We start from the raw sequence: 20,375 nt of genomic DNA, 5'->3' as shown, positions 1-20,375 counted from the left end.
ATAGAGGTCATTTTTTAAAAAGAGATTTTTCCTTGCTGCTGTTCTTCCTTGAAGGTATTGACTCCTTGCTGGTGTTTGGTTTCATAAGGGCCAACGTCCCTATGTTATCTTATCTGGATCATTGTCATTTGTGTCTGAACTTAGTTGAGTGTTGGAGGGCTGTTTGACTGACTGGGAGAGCAGCTCCGTCCAAACATGTCCACACCCAGTGTCTACATACATGCACCTCCAGCAGGTCTCAATGGATGCATTTATCAGCTCTAACTTATGTGAGTGTATTTTAAATATTCTGTTATTGATTGATTGTATCTCATAAATATGGCATGTAAATGACATTTGTAATTTTTATGTTGATGTGCACAGAACTGCGTTAAGGATTTTCACTTGAGAGAATAAATACAGTGTACAGTAGCTGTAACCTAATGGGGAGTGTTCTTTTGTGTTGTACAATCTGAACACCTTTGTACCAGGATATGGAACTCTTTCATTTGCATCATCTACCAAAAGTCCTGGGCTGGATGTGTACTATCTTTTAATTTTCTGTATGCAGATATATTACCTGAGTAATATGTATGGAACATTTAGTAACTTTAGCTTGAAGTCTGGCAGTAGTGATAAATGGTTAAAATGAAAAGCGCATTTAAGAAAGGAGGGAGAGAGAAAACGGGGAACTACAAACCAGTTAGCCTGACATCAGTAGTAGGGAAAATGCTGGAATCTATTATTAAGGATGTGGTAACAGGGCACTTAGAAAATAATAAGATTGGGCAGAGTCAACATGGATTCATGAAAGGGAGATTGGTGTTTGACAAATCTGTTGGGTTGTAACTAGCAGAATCAATAAGGAGGAACCAGTGGATGTGGTGTGTTTGGATTTTCAGAAGGCATAACTAGGTTATTAAACAAAATTACGGCTCATGAGATTGGGGGTAATATTCAAGCATGGATTGAGGATTGGTTAATGGACAGAAAACAGAGAGTAGGGATAAATGGATAATTTTGTGGTTGGCAAGCTGGGTACCGCAAGGATCAGAGCTTGGGCCTCAGCTATTCAGAATCGATATCAATGATTTGGATGAAGGGACCAAATGTAATATATCGAAATTTGCTGATGATACATTCCCACCTAGCTTTGTAAGTTGTGAGGAGGTTGTACAGAGGCTTCAAGGGGATATGGACAGGCTAAGTAAGTGAGCAAGAACATGGCAAATGGAATATAATGTGGAGAAATGTGAAGTTACTCACTGGTAGGAAAAATAGAAAAGCAGAGTATTTTTTAAATGGTGAGAGATTGGGAAATGTTGATATTCAGAGGGACCTGGGTGTCGTTGTACACGAATCACTGAAGGTTAACATGCAGGTACAGCAAGCAAATGGTATGTTGGCCTTTATTACAAGAGGATTTGAGTATAAGAGTAAAGATGTCTTAATGCAATTATATAGGGCCCTGGTGAGACGGCACCTGGAATATTGTGTACAGTTTTGGTCTCCTTACATAAGGAAGGATATACTTGCCTTAGAGGGAGTGCAATGGAGGTTCACCAGACTGATTCCTAGGATTGTCCTATGGAGAAGAGATTGTGGAGACTGGGCCAATATTCCCTAGAATTGGGAAGAATGAGGTGTGAAACATAATAACATTCTTACAGGGCTTGACAGGGTAAATGCTGGGCGGATGTTTCCCCTGGCTGGGGAGTCTAGAACTAGGGGTGACAGTCTCCGAATAAGGGGCCGGCCATTTAGGGCTGAGATGAGGAGAAATTTCTTCACTCAAGGGGTTGTGAATCTTTGGAATTATCTACCCTAGAGGGCTGCGAATGCTCAGAGCCAGAGTCTCCTGCCCTCCCAAGCTTGGAAGTAAAGTTCCCGTTAGTGATTTCTGCTGGAAGGTGTGTACAGGTGTATGCCGAAATCTATCCCAGCAAGGGTCAGTACTTGGAGGAGAGCAAGGAACAGAATTAAGTGCTGGGAAGGGGCACAATTGGTTTTCTCACCATTCAGAAGGTTCTGGAATAACTGATCTGCTTTGTGTTGAAGGAAATGAAACTCAACAGTTGAATAATTGTTTTCTAGTTTGTTAAAGATAAATAAGCAATGGAAAAAAATTCTAGATCTTCGCCCCGATATTATTGGTCAGTTTTTAAAATTATCCAAATGTTACAGATTCCGCAAGTGATTCGATTAAAATGATGTAAATAATCACATGCAGAACATTGACTGACCATTTGTTTCAATTTGTAAAATATACATAGAGAGCAATTTTACATTTTGACGTTGTTGGACTGGCAGAAATCTTTAGTCCTGTGCTTTTTCTTTAATAAATCCCAGTTGAAACTATTCCTTTCCGGGACGGATTGGGAACTTAAAACGGCCCTGGGAAATATTCTGAAAGTGGCTCATGTTACCCATAGGAGTCTTATAACCTCATTTTCAGTAATCCTATTCCTATTTACTCAGTTATTGCTATGGTCATTTGTAGACATATTACAAAGAGCTCTCAATGTTAGAATAATTTTGTGAAATATATTTGTAAATCCTAAATGTACAATTGCATGTACTGCTTATTTACAAAGCAACTGAAAACATTGAACAAAAATAGCACCATACACATACACCAAACTGAAAATCATTATGTATGATATGATCTGAAAATAACAATACAATTGTCGGGTTATTGCAGATATAGCTCCTTGCGTAACAATAAACTTTTCAATTATACATCGTCAATGATTGCATAGGGTCTTTACGATGTAGAATGTCTTTTTCCACGGCCGTCAGAAATGCTTCCAAATGGTCAGCACTCTGGATACGCTTCAGTCTCTTCTTGATAAATTTGGGTGTGAAAAACTTCTTTCACATGTCACCTGAGTTGTTTGTAAGTGTTGGGAGGTATTTGCACGCTTGGCCTATGTTTGTATATGCTTCACTGAATAAGTTGTGGTGCTCCAAATAAAGTAAGCACACACTGCACAGGTGTGGCATCATTTGCACACAGACTGTTTCTCATGGTACTGTAGCTCACAATTTTCCATAATGCTGATATCCAAGGTTCAACCTCCCAAATCCGGAGTTCCAAATTCCCGAATATTACAAAATCCGGACATCACGCTGATCCGCGGAGGGGTCGTCCAAAATCTTGAAAATGTTTCGAAATCCGGACATTTTAAAAAAAAAAATGCGATAGTGGTATTTTTTCAGAATTTTGCGGCAAAAATATCGCTAATCACTCCGCTATTTTTTAAAGGCCTAGCAGTAAAAATCAGCGGAAACCACGGTCGGTCCTAGCCAAATCTATTCTGAGGTCGATTACTGCTGTGAGTTGGGCTTTGAGAGGGGGGAAAACACACAAAAAAGGCAAAAAAAAAATCACAATATTCATAAGACACTTCACTATCTAATCGCTGCAAAATAATTAAAAAAACTAAAAACTTTAACTTACCTTTTTTGTAGATGTTCATACTTACTGCTGTCCCAATGGCTGCAATGCAGGTTTTCCCCCAGGCAGTTTATTCCTACCTAACTATGGATCAAAGCTGAGCCAAATAGGTTTTATTCACAACAGTAAATAATCCCCTCCCCCCACACGCACAGACACACACCAAAATAAATGGCAAAAAAAATCTCAAAACATTCATGCAAAAGAATTAAAAATTAAAATTTTAACTTAACTTTTTTGCAAGTCTTTATACTTACTGCTGTCCTTGGGGCTGCAACACTTTTTTTTTTTTGCTCAGAATACGGCTGGCCGAAGGGTTCCGAAATCCAGAAATACCCGAATCTCGGCCCGGGCGTTTCCAGATTCGGGATGTCGGAAAGATGTTCTGAAATCCGGAAATACCCGAAATCCAGAACGGCCTCTGTCCCAAGGTTTCTGGATTTCGGAGGTCGAACCTGTATTATCAACATTCTCCTCTTGGTTGTTCAAGATAGGTTCACTACCCGAGGAATACATCAGCCTTCTCAGTTATTTGCCAAACTGACAAGCTATGATTGCAACTTTTCTTAGATTACTTGCTCAGCAAACTTAAGTGCTTCACTCAGCTTTTGAAGTGCATCATGATGCAAAAATGTCTTTATCTCTCCAAACTGAACAGGGACAGGGTATAACGCCCTATTTTTCTCGAATCTTGCTTTTAAACTTTCAATAGTTGCATCTAATATATTGTTAGGCACACCTACTTAAAAGTCTTTAAAACATCAACGATCGGTTCTTCAGATGCGACTTCTCCAGGCATCCTTTTTCTCTGCCATAGTCTTTTCACTGGAAAGAACTGCTGGGTAGAATCATAGAATCATAGAAATTTACAGCACAAAAGGAGGCCATTTCGGCCCTTCGTGTCCACACTGGCCGACCAAGAGCTATCCATCCAGCTTAATCCCACTTTCTAGCTCTTGGTCTGTATCCCTGTAGGTTGCAGCACTTTAAGTGCACATCCAAGTATCTTTTAAATGCGCTGAGGGTTTCTGCCTCTACCAACTTTTCAGACAGTGAGTTCCAGACCCCCACCATTTCCCCTCGTGTCTCCTCTGAACCTCCCCCCAATTACTTTAAATCTTTTCCCCCTAGTTGTTGTTCCCTCTGCCAAGGGAAACTGGTCCTTCCTATCCACTCTAATTTTATACACCTCAATCAGGTCTCCCCTCAACCTCTGTTCCAAAGAAAACAGACCCAGCATCTCCAATCCTTCCCCATAGCCAAAATTCTCCAGTGCAGGCAACATTCGTAAATCTCCTCCACACCCTTTCCAGTGCAGTTGCATCTTCGAAAAATTCAATCAAGTTAGTCAGACACGACCTTCCCTTGACAAATCCATGCTGACTGCCCTTGATTAATCCATGTCTTTCCAAATGAAGTTTTATCCTATTCCTCAGGATATTTTCCCACCATTGAAGTTAGGCCGACTGGCCTGTAATTACTTGGTCTATCCCTTTCTCCCTTTTTAAACAAAGGTACAACATCAACAGTGCTCTGGCACTGCACCTGGATAACAATACATTTTTTGTGGGCTTTGCTTCTCAAGTTCATCTGTTGCCTAATCAATAAAATCAGTAACTCTAGTTTTTACCCCTTCAATGACCCGCTGTATTTTTCCAACTGAAGAGAGTACCCATCACCAACTGATGTGCTTTTAGCAGATCAATCTCTACTGTTTGAAGATATTTAGATAAAGATGTTATTAATTTAAAGATCCGTAGATAAATGAATACCATCATGATTATTTAATATTTTAGAAGTGCATCTTTGTGAGATCTAGCTTTTGCTTGCAATTATGAGGTTTTTTTCTGATTCTTCAATTGTGTCGAGGCAGAGAATCACATCAACGCACATGGAACTTTGCGGGTTTTGCAATGAACTAAATATTTTAGTCAGTGCTGTGATCTTCATCCACTAACGTGTTTTGCCCATAGTTTGCAGTTGGTGTTGACTTCTTTTTGCTGATTTGATCCCATACATCCATTCTTTTACAAGATTCTCTTTTTAAAAAATATACATTAGTCCCATTTAACAGAGAAGAATGATGTCGCAGCAATGAGAAATGGTGTTGCATCATGAATCACAAGATTTAATATACAATTACAACACCGGACATGAATTTGCTCTGGTGATTCATTGTTTAGCCAAATTGAAAAAAACGCTGTATATTCCTTGCATATTTGCTGCTCCACCCGTGCGTTAGCGATGCATTGAGTTGTGCTAGTTTACCCTAGTACTTTTTTCAAAAGTTCAAGAAATGATTTTCATATGGAATTTGTACAGTTGACAACAGCTAGCAACTTTTCCTGGATGCCTTTGTTCACATACCAAATTATAACAGAGCAGCGTGGACAAAACCAAGGGAAGGCGCAGCACGGGCCAGTAGCGACGCTGTGAGGTAGTGAGGCTCACATTGCGTACTATCAATTCCACGTAGAGAGAGAGAGGTCCTGTGGGAAGGAGGAAGGAAGAAGGACAGTAGGAATATGTTTGAGTATGTTTGTATTGGCACATGTGGCGGAGCCTGGTCTCCAGTCCCTTGGATCCCCTTGCCACTGGACCAAGACCTTGCTCCGTCAAGCCCGAGTGGTGGCTGGTGTGCAATGGCCACCCCACGTTAAAAGAATTCATGCACAGGCATCTTCCACTGTTTAAAATGAGTTCATCTCATCAGTCAACCGAATGCTCATTTTTAGTGTGGAAGCAAATCATCCTCGACCCTGAGGGACTGCCTATGATGATGATATAACAGAATATTGGTCCTTCACTGAAATATCTTGCATTGGGTTTAACTGTATAGAAAACATGCCAGCATCTACCACAGTCATCTTAATTAATGATATAGTCGCTTGTATGAAGTGGTTGGTTCACCATTGATTTTGATATGAATGTTAATGAACTACCATGCCCTTTACTCCCTGATTTGTGTGCCTGTTGACTTTTCTTCTCCACTTTGTCTAAATGTCTCAACAACAGATCATTTTTGCTGAGCAATATGAGGAATTCTAAAAAAATATTCCTACGGTCGAGCAGTGAATCATCCAGTGCGCATGCAGGTTCGGCTGTACTTCCCCTGTAGTTTAGTCCTCATTTACCAACAGTTTTATAACTTTTTTTGTTTGTTCCTGGGATATAGGCTTCATTGGCAAGGCCAGTATTTATTGCCCTTGAGAAGGTAGTGGTGAGCCGCTGCCTTGAATCGCTGCAATCCGTGTGGTGAAGGTACTTCCACAGTGCTGTTGGGGAGGGTGTTCCAGGATTTTGACCCAGCGATGATGAAGGAACAGCAATATATTTCCAAGTCAGGGTGGTGTGTGACTTGGAGGGGAATTTGCAGGTGATGGTGTTCCCATGCGCCTGCTGCCCTTGTCCTTTTGAGGTGATGGAGGTCGTGGGTTTGGGAGGTGCTGTTGAAGAAGCCTTGACGAGTTGTTGCAGAGCATCTTGCAGATGGTACGCACTGCAGCCTCGGTGCGTCGGTAGTGGAGGGAGTGACTGTTTGTTTAAGGTGGTGGATGGGGAGCCAATCAAGCGGTTTGCTTTGTCCTGGATAGTATCGAGATACTTGTGTTGTTGGAGCTGCACTCATCCAGGCAAGTGGAGAGGATTCTATCACACTCCTGACTTGTGCCTTGTAGATGGTGGAAAAGCTTTGGAGAGTCAGATGTTGAGACACTCGCCACAGAATATCCAGCCCCTGACCTGTTCTTGTAGCCACCATATTTATGTAACTTGTCCAGTTAAGTTTCTGGTCAATGGTGACCTCCAGGATGTTAATGGTTGGGGATTCAGCGATGGCAATGCCGTTGAATGTCGAGGGGCGGTGGTTAGTCTCTCTTCAACCACCCCTTCCATTACCTGACATTTTTAATTTCAGCTCTTATTTGTTTTTGATCTGAAAACAATAATTGTCCAATGTCTTTGTGGTTCGAACTTAGAATGTGAGCCTCTGCACAATTTTGCCGTTTGCTTTTCTCATGTTCATTGATTCCTTGATGATTATCCTTTCCAGTCTTTCATACCATCCATAAACGCATTGTTTTCAGTATCCTTGCTGCATGTCAAACCTGCTGTGCATTTGTTGACTTCCTGTATGATAGACAAAAATGTTGAGAACCATTTTTATTTTAAATATTTTTTTTAGATGAAAAGGGAAAGGGAAGGGGAATTATCAAGTAGTTGCTTTGGATTGAAAAAAGAAAGCTCTCATTTTCTTTTGGTCTGACAAAAAGATCAGCAACTTCTTTTGCTGCCTGTTTATATGTTCTTCCTTCAGATATCTCACTTTCAGTGTCTGTCCTCTTAATTTGTGGCTTGGGTATTAGAGCTTTACTTTATCTTGTCTTTCTTCTTTTGATGCTTGTTTCGCAGAAGGCCCCTCTACAGTGGAGCTTTCATTTATCTTGTCTTGTCTTCTTGCTTTTGATGTCTGTGTCGTTGGAAGTACCACAAACGCTACCTTAAATATGTCAGCCAACTTTGAGCACTTTTCCACTTCTGAGACCAACAGCTGCTTCTTTTCATGATGACTTTCTTTCCATCTAAGAAATATTTGATTACATTTGGTAATAGTAGCAGACTTCAACTTAAAGCGCCACATCATTGCATCTGAAAAGGTTTGTTTTATGTAAGACCTTATACGATTTTGTGAAATATTTCTGAGCATTCTTAAATTGACATTGTGTGCAATAACATACTACATGTACTAAATAATTAGTACAAATGGCAAAAAAACTGTATTTAAACAAACTTTAGCAGTAAATGATTACCGAAAGCAGCTAGCCAATACTAAAAATATTAGATATTATGGTTATTTAAAATGTATTTGCTAATTTTATTAAAATTATATTAATGGCTGTAGGATTAATTATGTTAATCATAAATAATTATAAGAAATTTTGAAACAAAATTCTTAATTTGCTATTTATGGACTAACATCCAGCTATGTATATATTTAACCATCTATACTAATGTACATTATTACAATAAATACAAGAAAATATTCAGATTCAATAAAGTAAAAGTTAAACATAATTGGATAATTTTCAACCACGACAGCAGCTAGTCAGCTCAAGTAGAGAGTTGTGCTAGTGTATTTGTAGGTTTATGTTTTAAAACACATGTAGGTCCTATCAGCCTGTCAGGAATTCTCCCGAGGTCCAGGCGGCCCAATCCGCCTCTGTTCATTTCCATTTTTTTAATAAGCCCCTTCTGCCTGTCACTTAATTTGAAAGCGTATCAAAACTTGGTTGTGTAATGTCACTTAGTGGCACTGCAGTAGATACACACTCGGCCAAGTTCACACCAGCTGTAATTTAACGGCAGTAATTGTAACAAAAATGTCTCTGTCTATTCAGAAAATGAAAGATAGACTTGCATTATTATATAGCGCCTTTCATAACCTCGATATCTCAAAGTGCTTTACAGCTATTAAGTAGTTTTGAAGTGTAGTCACTCATATTTATGTAGGAATTATATTGATTTAAATTTGTTACCGTATTACGATTAACAGCAAGTGAGGGATTAATAGCCTAGGTTCAAACAGAAAATGGTCAGCCTATTTAACATAAGAACATAAGAAATAGGAACAGGGTAGGCCCCTCGAGCCTGCTCTGCCATTCAGTAAGATCATGGCTGATCTGATCATGGACTCAGCTCTACTTCCCCGCCCGCTCCCCATAACCCCTTATCCCCTTATCATTTAAGAAACTGTCTATTTCGGTCTTAAATTTATTCAGTGTCGCAGCTTCCACAGCTCTCTGAGGCAGCGAATTCCACAGATTTACAATCTTCAGAAGAAATTTCTCCTCATCTGTTTTAAATGGGCGGCTCCTTATTCTAAGATCATACTCTCTAGTTCTAGTCTTCCCCCTTCAGTGGAAACATCCTCTCTGCATCCACCTTGTCAAGCTCCCTCATAATCGTATGCGTTTCAAATTCCAATGAGTTGAGGCCCAACCTACTCAACCTTTCCTCATAAGTCAACCCCATCATCCCTGAAATCAATCGAGTGAACTTTCTCTGAACTGCCTCCAAAGCAAGGATATTCTTTTGTAAATATGGAAACCAAAATTGCATGCAGTATTCCAGGTGTGGCCACCCTGTATAGCTGTAGCAAGACTTCCCTGCTTTTATACTTCATCCCCTTTGCAATAAAGGCCAACATTCCATTGGCCTTCCTGATCACTTATAAGAACATAAGAACATAAGAATTAGGAACAGGAGTAGGCCATCTAGCACCTCGAGCCTGCTCCGCCATTCAATAAGATCATGGCTGATCTGGCCGTGGACTCAGCTCCATTTACCCGCCCTCTCCCCGTAACCCTTAATTCTCTTATTGGTTAAAAATCTATCTATCTTTGACTTGAAAACATTCAATGAGCCAGCCTCAACTGCTTCCTTGGACAGAGAATTCCACAGATTCACAACCCTCTGGGAGAAGAAATTCCTTCTCAACTCGGTTTTAAATTGGCTCCTCCGTATTTTGAGGCTGTACCCCCTAGTTCTAGTCTCCCCTACCAATGGAAACAACCTCTCTGCCTCTATCTTGTCTATCCCTTTCATGATTTTAAATGTTTCTATAAGATCACCCCTCATCCTTCTGAATTCCAAGGAGTACAGACCCAGTCTACTCAATCTATCATCATAAGTTAACCCCCTCATTTCTTGAATCAGCCTAGTGAATCGTCTCTGTACCCCTTCCAAAGCTAATATATCCTTCCTTAAGTAAGGTGACCAAAACTGCACGCAGTACTCCAGGTGCGGCCTCACCAATACCCTGTACAGTTGCAGCAGGACCTCCCTGCTTTTGTACTCCATCCCTCTCGCAATGAAGGCCAACATTCCATTCACCTTCCTGATTACCTGCTGCACCTGAAAACTAACCTTTTGGGATTCATACGCAAAAGAGTTTCAACTCAAAAGAGTTTCATGCACAAGGACCCCCAGGTCCCTCTGCACCACAGCATGTTGTAATTTCTCCCCATTCAAATAATATTCCCTTTTTATGGGCCCAAGTTTCCACACGATAAAAAACGGGTGCCCCTCCGAGCTGGGCGCCCGTTTTTCGCGCCTAAAACGGCGCCTAAAAGAAACCTCGCGATTCTGGAGCGTTCTGCAGCTCCTTGTCTGTTTGGCGCGGCGCCCAGGGGGGCGGAGCCGACACTCGCGCCGATTTTGTAAGTGGGAGGGGGCGGGTACTATTTAAATTATTTTTTTTCCTGCCGGCAACGCTGCGCGTGCGCGTTGGAGCGTTCGCGCATGCTCAGTGTGAAAAAAACATTGGCACTCGGCCATTTTAGTAGTTCTTTGTAGCTGTTTAATTTTTGAACATTTTTTAATAAAAGCACATTGCTATCAGCACTTGCAGCCTTCTCACTGCCCCCTCCCCCGCGGGAAGAACGGGCGCCTCCTCCTCCTCCTCCTCCCCCCCGCGGGAAGAACGGGCGCCTTCTCCCCCCCCCCCCGGGAAGAACGGGCGCCTCCTCCGCCCCCCCCCCCCCCCACCTCAGGCTGACTGCAGCATTCTCCGTGCCTTCACACAGGTAGGAAGATAGTTTATTTAATCTTTTCTTTGCTTATAAATGTTTATTCAGGTTGGATTTATTTGTATAATATTTGTAGAAGTATAAATAAGGATTTATTGTAGAATTTAATGACTTCCCTTCCTCCCCCCCCACCTCGTTCTGGACGCCTAATTTGTAACCTGCGCCTGATTTTTTAATGTGTAGAACAGGTTTTTTCAGTTCTACAAAAATCTTCACTTGCTCCATTCTAAGTTAGTTTGGAGTACGTTTTCACTGTGGAAACTTTGAAATCAGGCATCAGTGGCCGGACACGCCCCCTTTTGAAGAAAAAATTCTGTTCCAAAGTAGAACTGTTCTACCTGACTACAACTGCAGAAAAAAAAATGTGGAGAATTGTGATTTCTAAGATAGTCCGTTCTCCACCAGTTGCTCCTAAAAATCAGGCGCAAATCATGTGGAAACTTGGGCCCACTGTTTTTTTTCCCCAAGGTGGATGACCTCACACTTTCCGACATTGTATTCCATCTGCCAAACCTTAGCCCATTCGCTTAACCTATCCAAATCTCCTTGCAGCCTCTCTGAGTCCTCTACACAACCCGCTTTCCCACTAATCTTAGTGTCATCTGCAAATTTTGTTGCACTACACTGTCCCCTCTTCTAGGTCATCTATGTATATTGTAAACAGTTGTGGTCCCAGCACTGATCCCTGTGGCACACCACTAACCACTGATTTCCAACCGGAAAAGGACCCATTTATCCCGACTCTCTGCTTTCTGTTCGCCAGCCAATTCTCTATCCATGCTAATACATTTCCTCTGACTCCGCGTACCTTTATCTTCTGCAGTAACCTTTTGTGTGGCACCTTATCGAATGCCTTTTGGAAATCTAAATACACCACATCCATCGGTACACCTCTATCCACCATGCTCGTTTTATCCTCAAAGAATTCCAGTAAGTTAGTTAAACATGATTTCCCTTTCATGAATCCATGAAACTTGCTGGACCTGCATATTATCCTTTTGTGTTTCATGCACAAGTACCCCCAGGTCCTGCTGTACTGCAGCACTTTGCAATCTTTCTCCATTTAAATAATAACTTGCTCTGAGTTTTTCTGCCAAAGTGCATGACCTCACACTTTCCAACATTATGCTCCATCTGCTAAATTTTTGCCCACTCACTTAGCCTGTCTGTCCTTTTGCAGACTTTTGGTGTCTTCCTCATACATTGCTTTTCCTCCCATCTTTGTATTGTCAGCAAACTTGGCTATGTTACACTCAGTCCTTTCTTCCAAGTCGTTAATATAGATTGTAAATAGTTGGGGTCCCAGCATTGATCCCTGCGGCACCCCACTAGTTACTGGTTGCCAACCAGAGAATGAACCATTTATCCCTACTCTCGTTCTCTGTTAGTTAGCCAATCCTCTATCCATGCTAATATATAACCCCCAACCCAGTGGATTTTTATCTTGTGCAGTAACCTTTTTATGTGGCACCTTGTCAAATGCCTTCTGGAAGTCCAAATACACCACATCCACTGGTTCCCCTTTATCCACCCTGTTCATGACATCCTCAAAGAACTCCAGCAGATTTGTCAAACGTGACTTTCCCTTCATAAATCCATGCTGACTCTACCTGACCGAATTTTGCTTTTCCAAATGTTCTGCTACTGCTTCTTTAATACTGGACTCCAACATTTTCCCAACCACAGCTGTTAGGCTAACTGGTCTATAGTTTCCTGTTTATTGTCTGCCTCCTTTTTTAAATAGGAGCGTTACATTTGCAGTTTTCCAATCTACTGGGACCTCCCCTGAATCCAGGGAATTTTGGTAAATTACAACCAATGCATCCACAATCCCTGCCGTTACTTCTCTTAAAACCCTAGGATGCAAGCCATCAGGTCCAGGGGATTTATCTGCCTTTCGTCCCATTATCTTACTGAGTACCACCTCCTTAGTGATTATGATTTCCCCCCCGCCCCCCCCCCCACCCCCCCATAGCCCCTTGACTATCCACTGTTGGGATATTGTTAGTGTCCTCTACCGCACTTGATGCACTTTAACTCAGAACCCAGATAGGGTGCTGATTGAGCATTAATGGGAATGCCTCTCCACCAGAAACGTTAACTTGTCTGCCAAAGATGCTGCCTGACCTGAGTATTTCCAACATTTTTTGGTTTTGTTTCAGACTTCAGGCACCTGCAGCTTTTTGTTAATGGAGGGAATGTTCATGTATCAGTTTGCCTGTGACTGGTTGCTGTTCAAGCACAAGGTGTTTTAAATGTGCTTATGTTGATTGAATGCAGAGGCATTGAGTTGTACCTTTTTCATAGTCTTTGATAACTGTTACCATTAGACGTAATTCAAAGTGCTCAGTAGAGATCAATGAAGCAAACCATCCCTTTCAATTCCAAAAATTCTAGGTGATCGACTTCTTGGGAATAGTGGCTTTGATCTTCTGGGATGTTTGGCGAGCAGATGTGGATAGAGCCAGTGCTTCTTTGTAACTCCCTTTGATGTGCAGAAGCTTCAAATTGTAGGTTTATCTGGGCTGCTTGAGTCTACCAGCAGAGGAATTTGACTCTGGTTGCATTGCACCACATAGGGCCGAAGTTTCGGCTCGCGTTGCTCCTATTTTTTTGGAGCAACTAGTTTAGTATGGAGGAGCTTAGAAATCGCAATTATCGGCATTTAGTTTGCTCCAGTTCTAGTTCGTTTGAATAATTTCGTTTTAGTACAGTTTTTTTTTCAAAAGGGGGCCACTTATGTCTGTTTTGCAAGTTTAGGCAGTGAAAAGTTACTCCAAACTAACTTAGAACAGAGTAAGTGGCGATTTTTGTATGCTCAGAAAAACCTTGCCTACACTTTAGAAATTAGGCGCAGGTAGCGAGAGATTGGGGGGGGGAGGAGGTGGGGGAAGGGAAGTTGGGGATTTTACAAAGCATTAAATACTTTGCTTTTACCAATAAAGAGCCATCATCAATAATAAATGATAAATCGATCAATAAATCAATCAATAAATAAAAAATTTAAAGTTTCTACTCGCCTACTGCACCGGGAGCCCTCCAACAGCCTGCTGAAGAGCTGGTCGGGCGGGCCCCACCATCGAGGAGGTGTTCAGGCGGGGCCCGCCACTGAGGAGGCAAGGACAGTGGTGAGGAGGTGAGGCAGGCAGGCCACTCGGCCTGGGATAAGGGCGGCAAACAGCGCAACGTCCCTTCGGCCAGTGATATGGTCACCCGGAGACAGGATGCGCTGGGAGGGCCAGGAGCTACTGCGCACGCGCGCAGCTGCCGGCACTCTTCATGGTGCAGGGCTGTAGCTCCACACCCGGCTGTAGCTCCGCCCCCAGTTTTGCGCTGCGTTGACTGAAACAGGCCTGCTGGACTCGGAGAATCGCGAGTTTTAGGCGCTTTTTTTATTCTAAAAAAATAGGCGGGCCTCTTGAGTGCACTGTTCTGGGAGGACATCTGAAACTTCGGCCCAAAAGATCTAGTTAGTTGAAAGGTAGCTCAAGGTAAGCATCCTTTAGTTTTTGATATACGTGCAATGAAAGATAGGAAGATTTGCTGATACATTGTTATTGGTGGAAAACTGTTCATCAGTTCCATCTTAAAATAAATTGCCTGTTGATTTATAGCCTGAATCTTAGTCTGATAGATTGTATATTCAGTCCATTTACCAAAGCTGAGGGGCATCACATGATGGCGTGTCATACTTTCCATTAAGTTGGTATATAGTGGCAAGGGTTTTCTATTCAATCCTTGGGCATTCCTTCTAGATGTTAGGAAGGTAATCATCATAGGCAGTCCTTCGGAATCGAGGAAGATTTGCTTCCACTCTTAAAATGAGTCCTTAGGTGGCTGAACAGTCCAATACGAGAGCCGCAGTCCCTGCTACAGGTGGGACAGATAGTCGATGAGGGTAAGGGAGGGTGGGACAGGTTTGCCGCACGCTTTTTCCGCTGCCTGCGCTTGATTTCTGCATGCTCTCTGCGATGAGACTCGAGGTGCTCGGCGCCCTCCCGGATGCACTTCCTCCACTTAGGGCGATCTTTGGCCAGGGACTCCCAGGTGTCGGTGGGGATGTTGCACTTTATCAGGGAGGCTTTGAGGGTGTCCTTCTAATGTTTCCTCTGCCCATCTTAGGCTCGTTTGCCATGAAAGAGCATACATCGGATCTGCGAGAACTCGAGGTCCACTGGTCGATAATATTAAACCACAGTAGAATAAATGCTGTAAAAGCCAGAAATGTAATTATGGTCCATTGGGAACTTTCAAATCTTTGTACTGAGGGAGTATTTATAATGTTGGGATCAAGTGGTCTCACTCTCTACTAACAATAAATGTTAACAGCAGTAAGAGGGTAATTCTGCGCGTGCTTTGAAGTATATAGTCCTTCTGTTGTCATTGTGACTCACTGCAGTCAGACATCACAAGCGACAGATACCAATCTCTGATTGATAAAGCATTATAAATGTAGCCTTTGTTGAAGATTCGTCTATATATGTGTTAACATTCATACTATTTTCATTGGGTGAAAGTGCTGTCTGAAGACCCCATTGCTACAGTCTCTCAAGTAAAGAAAAAACATCATCCATTTCAAAATATCCCACTTTTGTCACATTTTCTTCACACTGAGGTAATTTGCTTTCAGATAGATCATGTGTAATGGTTCTAAGTATTGCACAAAATATTACCAAACTAGAATGCTGTAGGATTTAATGGATTCAGAATAATGGTGGTGGACAGCACCACATTGTTATTCCCCATGCCATTCAAAGCTCCATAGTGAGCTAATCCTTGAATTCTAGCAAAATAGAAAGAGAGAGAGAAAATGGGTAAGTGTAAATCTAAAATAAAATTGAATACACTGCTATTATTTTAGTGTGCATCAATGCAATTCCTGCACAGGGATTCCCATTCTTTCTACAAGTGCAGATTCCAATATAATCTTGACCCATACAAAGCATTCCCTGTTCAATTAGTACATTTTTATTGTGGTTTAATTATTTAAAAAATTTGAAGCTTGAAGATCAAGTGGTATATAGTAGTAGAACTAGGTTGATATTGGTGCCATGTTTGATGTTTTTTTATCATATGTGATTTGCCAATACATCTGTACTGGATGAGAGAGAAAGAAAGACTTGGATTTATATAGTGCCTTTCACGATCACCGGACATCTTGAAGTGCTTTACAGCCAATTCATTACTTTTGAAGTGTAATCACTGTTCTAATGTAGGAAATGCAGCAGTCAACTTGTGCACAGCAAACTCCCACAAACAGCAATGTGATAAGTTTGCTGACTGCATAAAACCATTCCCCTTTTTTTCCCAATTCCAATTCTGTTCATTTAGGAATGCTCCTGGTAGCTGTATCAGCATCTTTTGTTTGAAACTAAATCTATAGCATGACAAATAATTTCTCCACCTCAACACCTGGGTGTATGTTGCTCTACTGTAGTGCATGACAGAATGAGCAAAGACATGGTGAATGCTGAGTTCCTGCACTTAAGGCTGCACATTGTGGAGCATGTGTGATGGATAATCAAGCATTAGTGCTTAATGATTTTTCTTTCATGAGTGAAGAACTGACTGGCATTCTTGTCATCCAGTTAGTTCATAGAAAGAAAAATCTTTCCGCAGGTTCCTATAGATTGTACTCTTGTACGGAGAGCTCCTTATAATACCCATGAATAATGAACTATTTGATTCTATTTGGAGGTTACTGGTCACCATTGTCAGAATCCTTTTATTCGTATATTTGAACTGGGCTGCCTCATCCCTTAAATATAGCTTGATTCAGCACTGAGTCATGGGGCCCAAGTTTTCCCCCCCTCCCCCCTTGAGGTGCGCCGACTTTCGAGACTAAAAAGGGTGCCGAAAAGTTACCTTCCAATTCTCCCCGCATCTCAGGACGTTTTCGGCCTCGGCGTGCGCAGCACATCCAGTGGGGGGTGGAGCCAGGACCCGGTGCTGAAAACAGTGCCGGGACCTCTGCACATGCGCACTATAGTGTGCGCGCATGTGCAGTAGCTCCTCGCAGCCCGAATCTCTGCGACGCTCTGCACGCAGTGTGGGAGGGGCCCAAAGCACACCGACCCTACCCCTGGCCGAATGGGCTCCCTCATAGGCGGCCTGCTGCGTTCCCTAAGGTAGGAGTTCTATTTTTTATTTGTTGTTGGTTGATTGATTAATTGCTTATTACTTTGCTCTTGGTGCGTTAGGTGCAGGGTTCCTTCTATTTTTTATTAATTAATTGCTTATTACTTTTTGTGCTTTGGTTTAGTGCTTTGTAAGTCTTGGTGCTCGGTGCAGGTCCTCTCGGCTTCCTTGTATTTTTTATTATTCAATGCTTATTTTTGTGCTTCGTTTAGTGCTTGGTGCTTTAAATGTATTTATGCTTCTTTAATGTTGTTGTGAAGGTGTTTCATGCTTTGCAAGGTCCTCTCACTTCCCTTCCCCCCCCCCCCCCCCCCCCCATCTCTGGCTACCTGCACTGATTTCTTAGTGCACCGCAAGATTTTTCTGTGCGGACACAAGTGGCCACATACGCTGGCCTAAATTAGTTTGGAGTAACCTTTAGCTATCTAAACTTGCTTAAATGGCCAAAACAGGCATAAGTGGCTGGTAATGCCCCCTTTTGGGGGAAAAAAAACTAAACTTAAAAAAAAAACCTAACTAACTCACTTACACTGGAGCAAATTAAATGGGCAGAATTGCGATTTTTAAGATACTCCAAAAAAATTTAGTTGCTCCAAAAAAAACGGAGCAACTCCTGGGGAAACTTGGGTCCATGAAATTTGTATTTAGGTTGGAGTCAGACATTCAAGCTATGTGAAAATATAGGCTGCTCATAGCTTCAGTCCGGATGCTGCAGTTCCAGTATGTTACAAATAATGAAAATGTGACATTTGAAAAATAATTACTCCTTGTGAGTCCATTTAATAATTTCAAAATATTTCATATTGACCGTAGAATACATGGCTTTGTTCTAAAGCGAGCTGGTCAGTGAACTGGAGTTGAATGGATGCTCACGGACAGGAAGATGCCACTCTAGAAAGTTTTTTTAAAATTTAGTACTGCTTATTGTTTAATGCGTGTCTTTAAATATTTATCTTTATCAAAAAAATTAACCTTTGTAAGCTCCAAATTTAAAAGAACCTGTTTCTAATATATCCAGACCAGATGATTTTCTGTTAACTACAGTTGATTATAGATTTTAAACTTGAAGTGATTGCATCAATCACTTGTCCTCCACTGTGGCCATCGTTGTGCATCACTGACGCAGAGCAATACTGGCTGTTAGCATTGAGAGTTGCTGTCAGCAAAAATCGACCCAAAACTAGGTAAAAGCACCCATGCAATTCACAGTATACACTCTTAACAGCTGTGGTCTTGAAAGTAATGTGTTGACACTTTCCCCTGGAACTATTTTTTATGATTGTGAGCTACCTGCTGCATCATACTGCTCTACATTTAAAATAAACATTGTTTTTGAGAACATATACCTATAGAAACATAGAAACATAGAAAATAGGTGCAGGAGTAGGCCATTCGGCCCTTCTAGCCTGCACCGCCATTCAATGAGTTCATGGCTGAACATTCAACTTCAGTACCCCATTCCTGCTTTCTCGCCATACCCCTTGATCCCCCTAGCAGTAAGGACCTCATCTAACTCCTTTTTGAATATATTTAGTGAATTGGCCTCAACAACTTTCTGTGGTAGAGAATTCCACAGGTTCACCACTCTCTGGGTGAAGAAGTTCCTCCGCATCTCGATCCTAAATGGCTTACCCCTTATCCTTAGACTGTGACCCCTGGTTCTGGACTTCCCCAACATTGGGAACATTCTTCCTGCATCTAACCTGTCTAACCCCGTCAGAATTTTATATGTTTCTATGAGGTCCCCTCTCATTCTTCTGAACTCCAGTGAATACAAGCCCAGTTGATCCAGTCTTTCTTGATAGGTCAGTCCCGCCATCCCGGGAATCAGTCTGGTGAACCTTCGCTGCACTCCCTCAATAGCAAGAATGTCCTTCCTCAGGTTAGGAGACCAAAACTGTACACAATACTCCAGGTGTGGCCTCACCAATGCCCTGTACAACTGTAGCAACACCTCCCTGCCCCTGTACTCAAATCCCCTTGCTATGAAGGCCAACATGCCATTTGCTTTCTTAACCGCCTGCTGCACCTGCATGCCAACCTTCAATGACTGATGTACCATGACACCCAGGTCTCTTTGCACCTCCCCTTTTCCTAATCTGTCACCATTCAGATAATAGTCTGTCTCTCTGTTTTTACCACCAAAGTGGATAACCTCACATTTATCCACATTATACTTCATCTGCCATGCATTTGCCCACTCACCTAACCTATCCAAGTCGCTCTGCAGCCTCACAGCATCCTCCTCGCAGCTCACACTGCCACCCAACTTAGTGTCATCCGCAAATTTGGAGATACTACATTTAATCCCCTCATCTAAATCATTAATGTACAGTGTAAACAGCTGGGGCCCCAGCACAGAACCTTGCGGTACCCCACTAGTCACTGCCTGCCATTCTGAAAAGTACCCATTTACTCCTACTCTTTGCTTCCTGTCTGACAACCAGTTCTCAATCCATGTCAGTACACTACCCCCAATCCCATGTGCTCTAACTTTGCACATCAATCTCTTGTGTGGGACCTTGTCGAACGCCTTCTGAAAGTCCAAATATACCACATCAACTGGTTCTCCCTTATCCACTCTACTGGAAACATCCTCAAAAAATTCCAGAAGATTTGTCAAGCATGATTTCCCTTTCACAAATCCATGCTGACTTGGACCTATCATGTCACCTCTTTCCAAATGCACTGCTATGACATCCTTAATAATTGATTCCATCATTTTACCCACTACCGATGTCAGGCTGACCGGTCTATAATTCCCTGTTTTCTCTCTCCCTCCTTTTTTAAAAAGTGGGGTTACATTGGCTACCCTCCACTCCATAGGAACTGATCCAGAGTCAATGGAATGTTGGAAAATGACTGTCAACGCATCCACTATTTCCAAGGCCACCTCCTTAAGTACTCTGGGATGCAGTCCATCAGGCCCTGGGGATTTATCGGCCTTCAATCCCATCAATTTCCCCAACACAATTTCCCGGCTAATAAGGATTTCCCTCAGTTCCTCCTCCTTACTAGACCCCCCGACCCCTTTTATAACCGGAAGGTTGTTCGTGTCCTCCTTCGTGAATACCGAACCAAAGTACTTGTTCAATTGGTCCGCCATTTCTTTGTTCCCCGTTATGACTTCCCCTGATTCTGACTGCAGGGGACCTACGTTTGTCTTTACTAACCTTTTTCTCTTTACATATCTATAGAAACTTTTGCAATCCGTC

General features: G+C 42.1%; 1 protein-coding gene across 10 annotated transcripts in view; it reads left to right on the top strand.

Moving 5' to 3' along the window:
- The window catches only part of LOC139259737 (speckle-type POZ protein-like A), a 270,126-nt gene that overhangs the window by 119,817 nt on the left and 129,934 nt on the right, over positions 1 to 20,375 (top strand). The gene's annotated exons all lie outside the window — the stretch shown is intronic.

This window comes from Pristiophorus japonicus, chromosome 3 (genome assembly GCF_044704955.1).
Source record: "Pristiophorus japonicus isolate sPriJap1 chromosome 3, sPriJap1.hap1, whole genome shotgun sequence".
NCBI lineage: Eukaryota > Metazoa > Chordata > Chondrichthyes > Pristiophoridae > Pristiophorus > Pristiophorus japonicus.
Note: the sequence above shows the minus strand (reverse complement) of the source record. Positions and strands in the feature narration are given on the sequence as shown.